Raw genomic sequence first — 12,675 nt, 5'->3', positions numbered from 1 at the left:
CCGATTCTCAGATCTACGAGGGTGGGTCAAAAAGTTCGCGGAATGAGGGGTATGGAGGGGGGAAAGGTGACTTTTTACTACCTGCACTAGTTGTGACACTCATTAAGAGTATAAATACTAAGTTTAAAAAAAAATTGGTCATAATTACCTGAGCTACACATCAATCAACAAGTCAATCCGGAAGAAAATTTCAACATGGAGAAAATTGAGTTTCGCGCCGTCATCAAGTTCCTTACCAAACAAGGAAAATCTCCCCGTACTATTTTGGAAGAAATGTCTTCTGTTTACGGGGACTCTTGCCCTGGTAAAACCATGGTTTACAAGTGGCACAACCTGTTTAAGCAAGGCAGGGATTCGATTGAAGATGATCCGAGGCCAGAGCGGACTGTCGAGGCAACCACGGCAGAAAACGTCGAAAAACTTGAAAAAATTATATTGGAAGATGCCCGTTTAAAAAAGAAACAGCTTGCAGAAATGATTGGAGTATCAGCTACAACCATTTTGAACATCCTACACGACCATCTTGGCATGTCAAAGGTGTGTGCAAGATGGGTGCCGAGAATGCTCACGCCACACCAGAAGCTGCGGCGAGTTGAGTGTTGTCGCGAGTTTTTAGCGCTCTGTGGTGAACAAAAGGATGAAGTTTTGAACCGAATTGTGACTGGAGATGAAACTTGGGTTCATCATTATGAGCCTGAGTCCAAACAAGACTCCATGCAGTGGCACAAAAAGGGCACACCACCTCCGAAGAAATTCAAAGTGTCTCCGTCGGCTGGAAAACTCATGGCTACTGTTTTCTGGGATTCAGAGGGAATCCTCCTTATTGATTATAAAGAAAAGGGTGTCTCTATCACTGGAAAGTACTACGCTGCACTATAAGAACGTCTGCGAGATGCTGTGAGAGAAAAAAGACGGGGAAAATTGACTAAAGGTGTGCTCCTTTTGCCACCAATGCACCCGTGCACAAGGCGCAAGTTGCGATGGCTGCTGTTCAAAGAGTGGGCTTCGAAATCTTGGAACATCCTCCCTATAGCCCAGATTTAGCCCCAAGTGATTATTATTTGTTCCCAAAAATGAAAAAAGAGCTTCGAGGGAAGAAATTTTCCAGCGATGAAGAGTGAAGAGCGCAATTTCGGCCTATTTTGAGGACAAAGAGAAATCATTTTTTTTCGAAGGTATTAATAAATTAATTGATAGGTCTAATAAATGTATTAGAGTTAAGGGGGAATACATTGAGAAGGAAAAATAATTTTGTGCTTTATTTCTTACTTTTTACCCTCCATTCCGCGAACTTTTTGACCCACCCTCGTAGTCAATCTTATATATAAAATTCTCGTGTCACGGGGTTCGAACTTGAACTCCTCCGAAACGGCTTGACCGATTCTCATGAAATTTTGTGAGCATATTCAGTAGGTCTGAGAATCGGTCAACATCTATTTTTCATAACCATGGGGGGGGGGCCCATTTAGTTTTTTTTTACTGCGCGCGGACGGAGTCGCGGCGACAGCTAGTATACGTATAAAATTTCATAAAAATCAGTCAAACGGTTTCGGAGGAATATGGCAACTAACATTGTGACACGAGAATTTTATATATAAGAAAACAGTCTAACCAAGAGTATAAAAAAACGTTTATTATGTCGTATACTTGAAGAAATTTGTTCTATATTTTTCCGTAATATAACGAGGTCTTATATATTTCTGGTCGGACTATAAAAGAAGAAGAGATATTACTTATAAATTAAACAGCCATCAGTAGAATGTCAATCCTCATGTCGTCAAATAATTCATTAAACCAAATTATTCAAAGCAAATAACTATCAAGGTTGACATTTAAGGTTTTTTTTTTGAGCAAATTACGCGCATCGCAAGGTTATATTAAAATTTTCGCATATAAAATACGATGTTGTTTGCATAAAATACCTTATCCATTATCTATAATTTACATTGAAAATTATTTGGTGATTACCAGCATGATTTGTTGTTATTACACTTAAAAATTTTGCGCAGTTTCGTTTTTATTTTAATGATCTCAAAGCAAATATCGAATATTAGAATCCACTTGCCTGGATTCTTTATTCAAAAGCATTTAAAACATGTTAAACAATAAAAGATACCTAGATACAAAATTTAGGGCTTCACCATAAAAATCTTAGACAGTGTTTCATTGTAACTTAACACAACTTAACAGAAGTCATGATTATTGAAATATGATTATGCGTAGGTTTCCGAAATGCCATTTTGTACCATAAGTACTTATGCGGGAAGCAGTTTTAGTGATACGTATTTAAGGATATAACATACTACTTTACACTTGACGTCTGTTCTTACAGTGAAGGAAAACATCGTGATGCAACCTGCACATACCTGACCTTGGCACCCGCACTTGGCCAGCGTGGTTTACTATGGCCTAGTCACCCATAACTTAGGGTAGGCTCCAAGCCCATCTGTGGGGACGTATAGTGACCTGATGATGATGATGATGATGATAATGATGACGTCTGTAATATTAATCACCGTCGTCGTTTAAAAAGATAAAACACGTGTTTAACAAAACAGTGCCTAACTGTTTTTTGGAATAATAAGGTTGATATTTATAAATTGAAATAAAATCTGGCTTCTGAACCGAAAAAATACCTAGTAATAATATCGTATTGTAAATAAGAATTAAATAACAGATTAAATATATTCCATAATGAACGTCACTATTATTTATTTATTCATTCTTTACATACATAGAAGAATACTCACGTATTCAATAAATATGATATTAATATATAAAAACAAGACATTACTTACATTGCACATTCTTCAACGGTTCAAATGTTAGATTGCGAGCACAGACAAGAATGCTTTCTTCTGGTATGCTTACCGTATGCTTCGAGAGATTAGCATGCGCCCGGCGGCCGGCATTCCGATTTACGCTCAACTCTAGAATTCCTCAACTCTAGTATTTATTACTGAGCATACCCGAAACTAGATTACTTTAATTTTGTATAATAAATATTTTTCAAAACGATTTGGATTGATAGAGATTTTATCTGTCTAGTCTACTTCGTGTGAAATACAACTAGTTGTTGTTCATTTCTGCTACTGCTACAACATGATTAAATTCCTATTCAAAGGGCGTTGAATATTCAGTTAATTCTAATCAATTCGTAAGGCATACACAAGCTATGTCTCGAGAAAATTTCTGAATTATTTGAATTTGTATACATATTTAATTTAATTACAGGTATCAATTGTAAAAATATCTTACAAAAGTAATTTTTTAATCGTACAAAGTTAATTTAAAAACATATAAATAATCAAAAATAATTAACACAAGCGTAAGAGCGTCTAACGAACATCCAGCGTACATAATGCGATCAGCAAACAATAATTAATGTCACATTGTTTACCAACCATCACAGTTCGTCGCCAGGATACGTTGCGTCTTGATAAACATGATGTAATAGACGTTTAGAACAGATTCTGAGGTCTTGATAAGATATACAGCATCTGTTTATCTTACCCGTGTCTTTGACCATCGCAAAGAGCATATGGAATGCACAACAGTTACTGCAAAAGAGACCTTTATAAAGATTATATGCCAGAGACATTTATATTTAAAGAAGGAGTCGTAGATACCGCATTCAGTTGTGATCTTGTCGTTAACTGGTGCACTTAATTTAGTATGGGAAAATGATGATAGTACAGGAGTACCTTAGTGGTCAATTTAAGACTCCCATGCTGCCGCATTTGGTGTCATTAAGTGATCCCATCACAAGTACGTCAAAGATCTTCATTAGTGATCAATGGGCAACTATGAGTACGACGGAGTCCACAAAATTTTAATCACCTAGCATCTAGCATCTCAAATACAATCAAGTGCATCAGACAGACTGATAAGGTTGCACGTCCTTCACATTACAGTATGGCAGTCGGGCGCGACCTTGTGACCCTGGCGGTCGCATCGCACCTCGCACGCCGCCCGTCGCGCACGTTCCGTTATACTGAATCTCATTCTGATATAACAAGGCTCACCATACATTACAAAACAAAAATCAGGACAAGAAATCGATAATTAAAAAAAACAATATTTTTAACTAGTTTTACTTCTTGTATATTAAATCCTCCTTGTGTATGAGTGCTTTGAGTATTAGTAATGCAGTATTACTAAGAGTCGATACTCTTACTTCAAGCTATGCCCATACGTAATGAATGCACCACAAAGAATTGTAAATTGTAAATTTACTTGTAAAGTTTTGAAAAAGTAGCACTTTTTAAACTACATTTTTGTATGAATTGCATTACAAAGTTTATTCGTAGTCAAAGTAGACTATCCTTGAAGTTACCAAAAACATGGTACGAGTGAAAATAACGGCCGTAACCGCATTATTGGTCGCACGGCTAACAGCGCGCCAGAGTAAACATTGCAATGCACACGCATTTCATAGCAGAGTCGGTCGGCGCCATAAGTGACTGTCTTCAAATTAGTGGCCCGTTAAAGAGTTTGTGTTCATGGTCATAGTGTTAAGAAATTCTTTCACCTTTTCAGAAACGGTATTTTTAAAGTACGGAAAGTGTAAATTGTCTCATGTCTCATAACTCTGTCGATTTTTTTTTTGTCTCTGGTATGGTTAGCACTGGTAGTTATCAAATAGTGCTAAAATATGCTAGAATAGTGGATATTCCTATATACATAATTGATGTATTTTCCTCGTATATCTAACCTTAGGTCACGATTTTTTCTACGCGAAATTTAAAAAAAAAAAATTGTAATAACTATAGCTACTAGGGTTGCCAGGTCGCCAAACCTACTAGCCGGACAGACCAGCCAGTTTGGCCGCACATTTGGGTAGAAAGGTCGAACACCCTATATTATTTAGGATTTTGTCTCAGTATTAATAGGTACACTCTCGTTCGGGAAATTTAAAAAGCCTAACAAAAACCGGCATAATTTTGGCCGGACACGCAATCAAAAAGCATACCTATGTCCGGCTTTATCCGGACGCCTGGCAACGCTAACTATAGCCTATGTTACTCAGTCATAATGTAGCTTTCTAATGACAAAAGAATTTTTGAAATTGGTCCACTATTTTTTTTAAGTTTATTCGTAACTGTTCGCAGAGTATGTTTTCTTGAACAGTGGAAGTGGATTGCCATAGAAACACTTGTATAATTTGAAAAGAACGTTTATTTTAATTTAAGAAAACTTTTACATATTTTATACCGTGTACTTATCTTGACACTTGCACAAGAAGGAGGAACCATAGATCAACAAACTTGTTTTTTAATAGAATTGAGTGTTGCCTTTATCCAACACACCCCCTCAACAATCAATTCAATTTTTTCTTTTATATTATACCCTTAACATTTTACATGACACCCCCTTAATAAGTACAGTTAAGAAACTTAATTAACAAAACTTTGATATTCTTTGACTGACTGGCTTCTTTAAATGAATAACAAATATATAATACTTATTTTACTATACAATCTCTAAACTTCTCAAAACATTGCTTACCTAATGGCTTTGTAAACATGTCTGCTACATTCTCATTTGTATTAACATATGTCACATTAACTTCACCATTACAAACTTTTTCCATTATATAATGATATTTTATATCTACATGTTTTAATCTTTTATTACTGTCACTAGATGATGAAATTTTTATTACACTTAAGTTATCTTCTAAAATATTTATATAAGTATTATATCCAAAATCAATTAATAATTGCTTAAGCCAGCAGCCTTCAGTTATAGCTAAACATAATGCAATATATTCTGCTTCACAAGACGACAATGATACAGATTGTTGTTTTTTTGTACCCCATGAGATAGGACAATTAAATATATAGTATATAAATCCAGAAGTTGATTTTCTATCGGCTATATCCCCAGCCCAGTCTGCATCACTGTAACCTTGTAATGTTATATTGTTATCATTATACTTATACACTAATGACAAAGAAATAGTACCTCTTATATATCTCATAACTCTCTTTAAACACTTATATAATGCCATACTTGCACAGTTTAAATATCTACTAAGAAATCCTATTGCTAATGATAAATCAGGTCTTGTACAACATGCATATAACAAACTACCTAATATGCTTCTACAATTATTTTCAATTTCTTTGCTTTCTGGTTTATCTCTCTTTAACAATTCAAAATTAAAGTTTTGCTCTAGTGGTGTAGACACTGTTTTACATTTATACATATTATATTTAATTAGTAAAGATTTAAGATATTTTTCTTGGTTTATAACTGTTACAAAATTTTTAATATCTTGTTTAATACTTATACCTAAATATGCATTTGCTATTCCCAAATCTTTCATATTAAATTTACTACATAATGAATTTTTAAATGTTTTTATCTCTATATCATTATTTCCAAAATAAATTAAATCATCTACATATAACAGTAAGTATATAAACTTGTCATTTTGCTTTCTAAAATATAAACATGGGTCATTTTTGGATCTAATGAATTTTTCTTGTAACATGAAATTATTAAATTTTTCATTCCAATAACGGGGTGATTTCTTTAAACCATACAAAGATTTTTTAAGTTTTACTATTTTATCATTATGAAGTTTCATAAATACCTGTTCTTTAATTTCACCATGCAGGAAGGCTCCTACGACATCCATCTGGAATACAGGTAACCTCTTCTGTACTGCAACTGCCATCATAGTTCTGAAAGTTGTTAAACTTGCAACAGGTGTATATGTATTGTTGTCACAATTCTTCTGTTCAAAACCTCTTGCCACTAGCCTGGCCTTGTATAATTTGTTGCCATTTGTTTCTTTTATTTTAAAAACCCATTTGCTACTAATTACATCTTCCTCTTTAGGTATATTTTTCACCTCTTCCCAGGTTTCATTTTCTTCCAGTTGTGTCATTTCCTTTTCTATGGCCTCTGCCCACTTTACTTTTTCAGGACCAGCCATCGCGTCTTCATATGATATTGGCTCTTCGCCTAGACAAAAAGGGTTTGTTTCATAATCTTCCATCCATTTCGGTGGTTGTGTTTTTCTTTTTTGTGATTTAACTTCTTCCTCAGGTAAGATATTTTCTGTTTCAGGTAAATTTATTTCATTTGTTTCCGGTATGTCATATAATTCACAATCTGTGTTTTCTTCTTCTGTTTCAGATTGGATTGGACCTTCTTCATTGAATGAGTTAATATTATCATCCTCCTGTTCCTCTTCTTCAGGGTCATCTACAGGTAAGTCTTCTTTTTGTACATATTTTTCTTTATTTTTATTATCATGTGTCTGATACTTCTTTTTAATTACTACAATTTCTCTTTTTAATTCTACATCATTTTTCTTCGGTAAGTATACTCTATAACCTTTGCTTGTGTCACTTTTATTAAATGGTAGCTTATATTGTTTGCCTTGTAAACATGATATGCATATTTCTGAATCATTTTCTTTATATTCAATATTGTTTTGTTTCAGAATGGTCTTCACATGCTCAATATTTTGGTGACCTAACTTCGAATGCCACTCAGCGAGTCCACTATTTGATTTACCAACCATTGCGATATCTGATTCATATTTAAAATTCATTAAAAACATTTTACCTTTTCTGTATGCAATTGCTTTAATTAAATTATCTTTTATAAAAGTGCATTTCTTTTGATCACACATCATTTTATAACCTTTATCCATTGCTGCCGTTGATGAAAATAGGTTAACTTTTATTTCTGGTATAAATAAAACATTGTATAAAATTGTAGGTATCCACTGTTTTCCATTGTATGCGCTTAAGTGTATTTCACCTTGACCAAGAGCTTTTATGATTGAACCATCACCGATTATGACTTCTTTTGGCACTGATAAAGTTTTATAGTTTACAAACATATTTTTATTCTTGCACATATGTTCTGAGGCACCACTGTCCAACACCCAGTATGTCTCTTGAAAATTGTTTGCACATGAAAAGTTTATTGCCGAGGTAATGAATGCATTTGTATTACTTCTTAAGTTGTCATCTTTTTGGTAATAATTATTTTTATTTCTGAACCAACAGTCTTTTTCTTTATGATTAAACTTCTTACATATTTTACACTGTTTATAATTTTTTTTACTGTTTAGATTGATCATGTTTTTCTTACAGTCTTTTTTATAGTGTCCGACTTGTTGACATTTAAAACATTTTCTTTCACTGTTTCTTGATTGTGTAGATAACGCCATTTTCTTCTCATAATCATTGTTGCGTTGCTCTTCTAGCATCAATCTTGATATTAATTCAGATAATTTTCTGTCTGCCATAGGAACTGAATCCCAAGCTGAAATGAAATGTCTAAAATTTTCTGGCAAAGAACTAATAATTTTAGTGATGAGCATAGATTCAGGTATTTTTCCACCTGCTTGATTTATTCTATTTGCCAATTCTTCTAACTTTGCTATATATAATGATATTTCTTCATTTTTTATATATTGAATTTCAAAAAACTTTTGTTGCAAAATATGTAATGACGTGTCTGATTTTGATTCATATATTGAACACAACTTTTCCCATATTTGTTGAGCAGTTTCACAATTTGACACTTGTAAAATATTTTTGTTGCTCAGTCTTGTTACAATTATAGATTGTGCCTTTGCGTCTCGTGTTAGCCATTTTTGATCTTTTCCGTCATTTAAATCTGATCCGTTTACAACACCAAATAATCCTTGTGCTTTTAATATAACACGAATTTGAAATTTCCAAGACGTCCAATTTGATAATCCTTCCAATAGCAATATATTTTGGTTTTCTGAAGTAGCTTCCATTTTATATACCGTTTACCCGGCTCGTTCTTTTGACCACGCTTTACCGCGCTATTGTATCTATTGCAATCCAGTATTCTGGGCCCATAACCTGTTCGCAGAGTATGTTTTCTTGAACAGTGGAAGTGGATTGCCATAGAAACACTTGTATAATTTGAAAAGAACGTTTATTTTAATTTAAGAAAACTTTTACATATTTTATACCGTGTACTTATCTTGACACTTGCACAAGAAGGAGGAACCATAGATCAACAAACTTGTTTTTTAATAGAATTGAGTGTTGCCTTTATCCAACAGTAACAAACAAAATACAAATCTTCCCTCATTATAGTATTAGCATGAACAGGTACCCGAGAGAAGTTAATCTGAAAGTCAAATTTATTGCTGTACAATTGGTAATAAATCTTAAGGGCCGCTGTACAAGGACAGCTACAAGTACAGCGGCAGCAATTACCGCTGTCAAAAAATGGTCCAGCACGCCGACTAGTTCAAGCTGCCGCAGTCCTTTCTTGACCGTGTACAGCAGCTCTAAGTATATCTGTTCCAGTGACCTTTAGCGTATGATCGTATATTATGTTTGTCTGGTTACGAGCGCTATAGGCGAAAGGTTTGCGTTGGGCGATTGAGAAATGCAATGGGAGTGTTGCCAGCGCTTTGTTTTATCGATTAACATTTACTCAGTACATTGGTCAATAGTTGCTTCATACAATATAGCTAGAATATAAATTAAGCAATTGCCCAATTGACAAAAAATAGATTTCACAGATCATAGTGATCCCTTTAAAAAAAGTTAACTAAATAATATGCTTTTAATAATTCAATTGTTATCGCACAAACGTCATAAGGCCACAAAGAGTTTAAGAGAAAGCAGGTTTTATTGATACTAAGAGAAACGAATAATTACTGGCAGGAGCACATAATTACATTAAAAATAAAACAAATAAAATAAAGATCAAATAGTAATTTGAACGTTTCCACGATTAAAGAGTTCTAATAGTCAATTTTATTCATGAAATAATTTATAATGCAACTAAAATGCGGATCTTATTAACGCAATATTGCACTATCGATCAATCGGATTCCTGCTACAATATCGATATCTTGTGGTCAATAATCGATTGCTTTACGATGTTGCATTTTGCTGCCAGGCGGCGCTGTGAAACGCGGGAAAGCTAACGTAATGATAACGTAGCGATGTCTTATATATAATTGTGCTGATGATTAAAAACTTATATTATCTCACTAATATTATAAATGCGAAAGTTTAGATGGATGGATGGATGTTTGAAAGTATCTCCAGAACGGCTCAATGGATCTTGATGACATTTGGCACAGATAAAGAGGAGTCTGGAAGAACACATAGGCTACTTATTATTTTTTTTTTAATTCCGCGCGGACGGAGTCACCAGCGACATCTATTCACAATGAGTATAAGTTTTTATGGAAATATAGCGCACTATGAATAGTGCATTAAAACGTGATTGCATTTAGTTTTTTAACTAGAAAGTTCAACACTGTTAAAAGTAATACAGTACTAGATAAAACTAACTTGGAATAAAAAAAGAAAATGAGTCTAGATTATTTAAATATGATTCCATAACATGTCCATAATACTATAAAAATCTTAATTGTACTAAATATTTCAACGTGATAAAACTATTAAATAAATTTACTACTATTTAACCGAATAACTTATTAATGATTTCTCTATTTATTTATTACTAGCTTTTACCCTCGGCTCCGTCCGCGCGGAATAAAAAAAAAGGCACACAAGTTGAAAAAGTTCCTATGTCCGTCTCCTAGTTCTAAGCTACCTCCCCATCAATTTTCAGCTAAATCAGTTCGACCTATCTTGAGTTATAAATAGTGTAACTAACACGACTTTCTTTTATATATATAGATAAGATATATTTTTAATCTGCAGTATCTGCAGGTTATTAACATTGTACACATTATTTATTATCTGTGCTCGATTGTTTCAAAAATGTAGTCGAACAGGAAACTGGCACGGGCGTAGTTTGCATTCGTCCTTAGCGCTTGCCTTCTGTATTTGTTTACTTCCTTGTAACATCATTTATTTGATAAGTTTCACTCAATTCTGAGTATGTAAATTATAAAGGAAATGTAAGGTTACTTTTTCTTTACATTTTTAATGTATTCAATTATGAATAACCTCTTTAAAGATGTTGCACTTGAAGGTTGTATTCACTAATTTAAAATAATTAAAAAAAACCATTTGGATTTGTTTAATGGTCGTCTTTTTTATTTCATAGTAAAGAGACTAACACAAATTCAGTGTGAAGCAAGAAAAATGCAGTCACAATATGCTAACAAGGATTTTTGATTTCGGGCGAAGTTTCTCAGTTTTGCAACATCCGAACTTAAATTTCTGTTTCCACAGAGTGATTAGCAAAAAACTTATTTCACTATAAGGAAAATATGTTTGTTTGTCAAATAATAAATGTTGTTAAAGTTGACATAGCGTGGCGGCGACGCGATGGTGTAAGATTTGGGTGGGCCGGCCTTGCCGTGCTGGGGACGGCCTCAAACCAGTTCCTTGAAGGCCTCTCACGCTGACGAGTAAAAGTTATCTCGAAATTTCTTTTTTCTTATTTAATTGGATTCCATCCATGCATATATATGGAGGGTTATATTGTGAACTAGTAAGTAAGTAGTAAGTATTCTAAACCCTTCTGAATCTAACAATGTATTTAAAACGAATCCAGTTTCATAAATTTAAAGTGAACTTGGTAGAAGTGTGCAGAATTCCAGTAGGAACTGTAATCCTCACGTACTTATGTTAGAGTGAATTAACTGAATATTTTGAGTATATGGTCCACAAATACTCATAAAAGACGAGCGAATGGTATTCGGCCTTAACATACACAAAATCCGGTGTTAGCCAACCGGATAACATTAACGTATATCTCGAGAGATTACTCTCAAGCGGTTCTTAATACTTGCCAATTGGAGCGAGAATTTTTGTTAACGCTTCGCACAGGTGGTTTTATTGATGTTAAATCTCCTTTTCCACAAAACTAATAATCGAGAGAAATTTTGCTGCATAGTGGAAATACATAGTTCATAGCAATCGCACGCGACTTGAAGTTTACTGGAAAAGAGGTTTAAGTTTCGTAATCTCTAGCTTACTGAAAATTATCGCCTCCGGTTATAACCTTCGTGTTTCTATTTAGTATTATTAAATTGCTTATTACACATGTAGACCTTAATTAATTTTAAGTAATATATTAATCGATGTTACACATTTTTATTTGGTAATTACAGCAATAGGTAATGAAGCAATTGATTTTGGTTTTCAATTTGGAATATTTGAATGGTATTATAATTAGGTGATTAATATGATTATTGAAGGTCTAATATGCGACATAGTTTTTATTTATATTATAGCTAAAGTAAAGTAAATTTGGGGAAAGATTGAAAACTAAAAACCTTAAAAAATATAATATAAAAACTAAAATATGTCATTAAAAGGTGTCCCTTTAGGCAAGGTTCCGAAGATACTGGCAGCGTTCCCCCTTTAAATGGCTAAACTAATTCTTTGTCCGAGGTAGCTGCCAGCTCTTCGGTCTCCTGTGATGTCGACTAACCTTTTTGCTGTTTCCTTAAAAAGCCTTCTAGAGCTAGGACCCCACGGACCAAGGTTCTCGACATCGAATGGGACGAATTCATATTCGGAGCCTAGACCCCTGTATTTGTTAGCTTTAGTTTTTTTTATTAAGTTGGCAACGAGCAAGCGGTCACAGACATCCGCAATTGCAGATGCGTTGCCTACCTTTAATCGACAGAAAAGGTAGGCAACGTCCCCTCCTCCGTCAAACCCACTTCCTCTTCCCATCCTTTACATATAAGAAAAGAGTAGTTTATAGCTATCACATACGCAA

The 12,675-nt window shown here is 34.0% G+C and overlaps 1 protein-coding gene across 1 annotated transcript in view; it reads right to left on the bottom strand.

Moving 5' to 3' along the window:
• LOC106710492 (rho GTPase-activating protein conundrum) overlaps nt 1–12,675 on the bottom strand; it is a 64,637-nt gene that overhangs the window by 30,162 nt on the left and 21,800 nt on the right. The window lies entirely within an intron of this gene.

Source organism: Papilio machaon, chromosome 2 (assembly GCF_912999745.1).
Source record: "Papilio machaon chromosome 2, ilPapMach1.1, whole genome shotgun sequence".
In the NCBI taxonomy this organism is placed as follows: domain Eukaryota; kingdom Metazoa; phylum Arthropoda; class Insecta; order Lepidoptera; family Papilionidae; genus Papilio; species Papilio machaon.
This window is presented reverse-complemented; position numbering and strand designations above follow the sequence as displayed.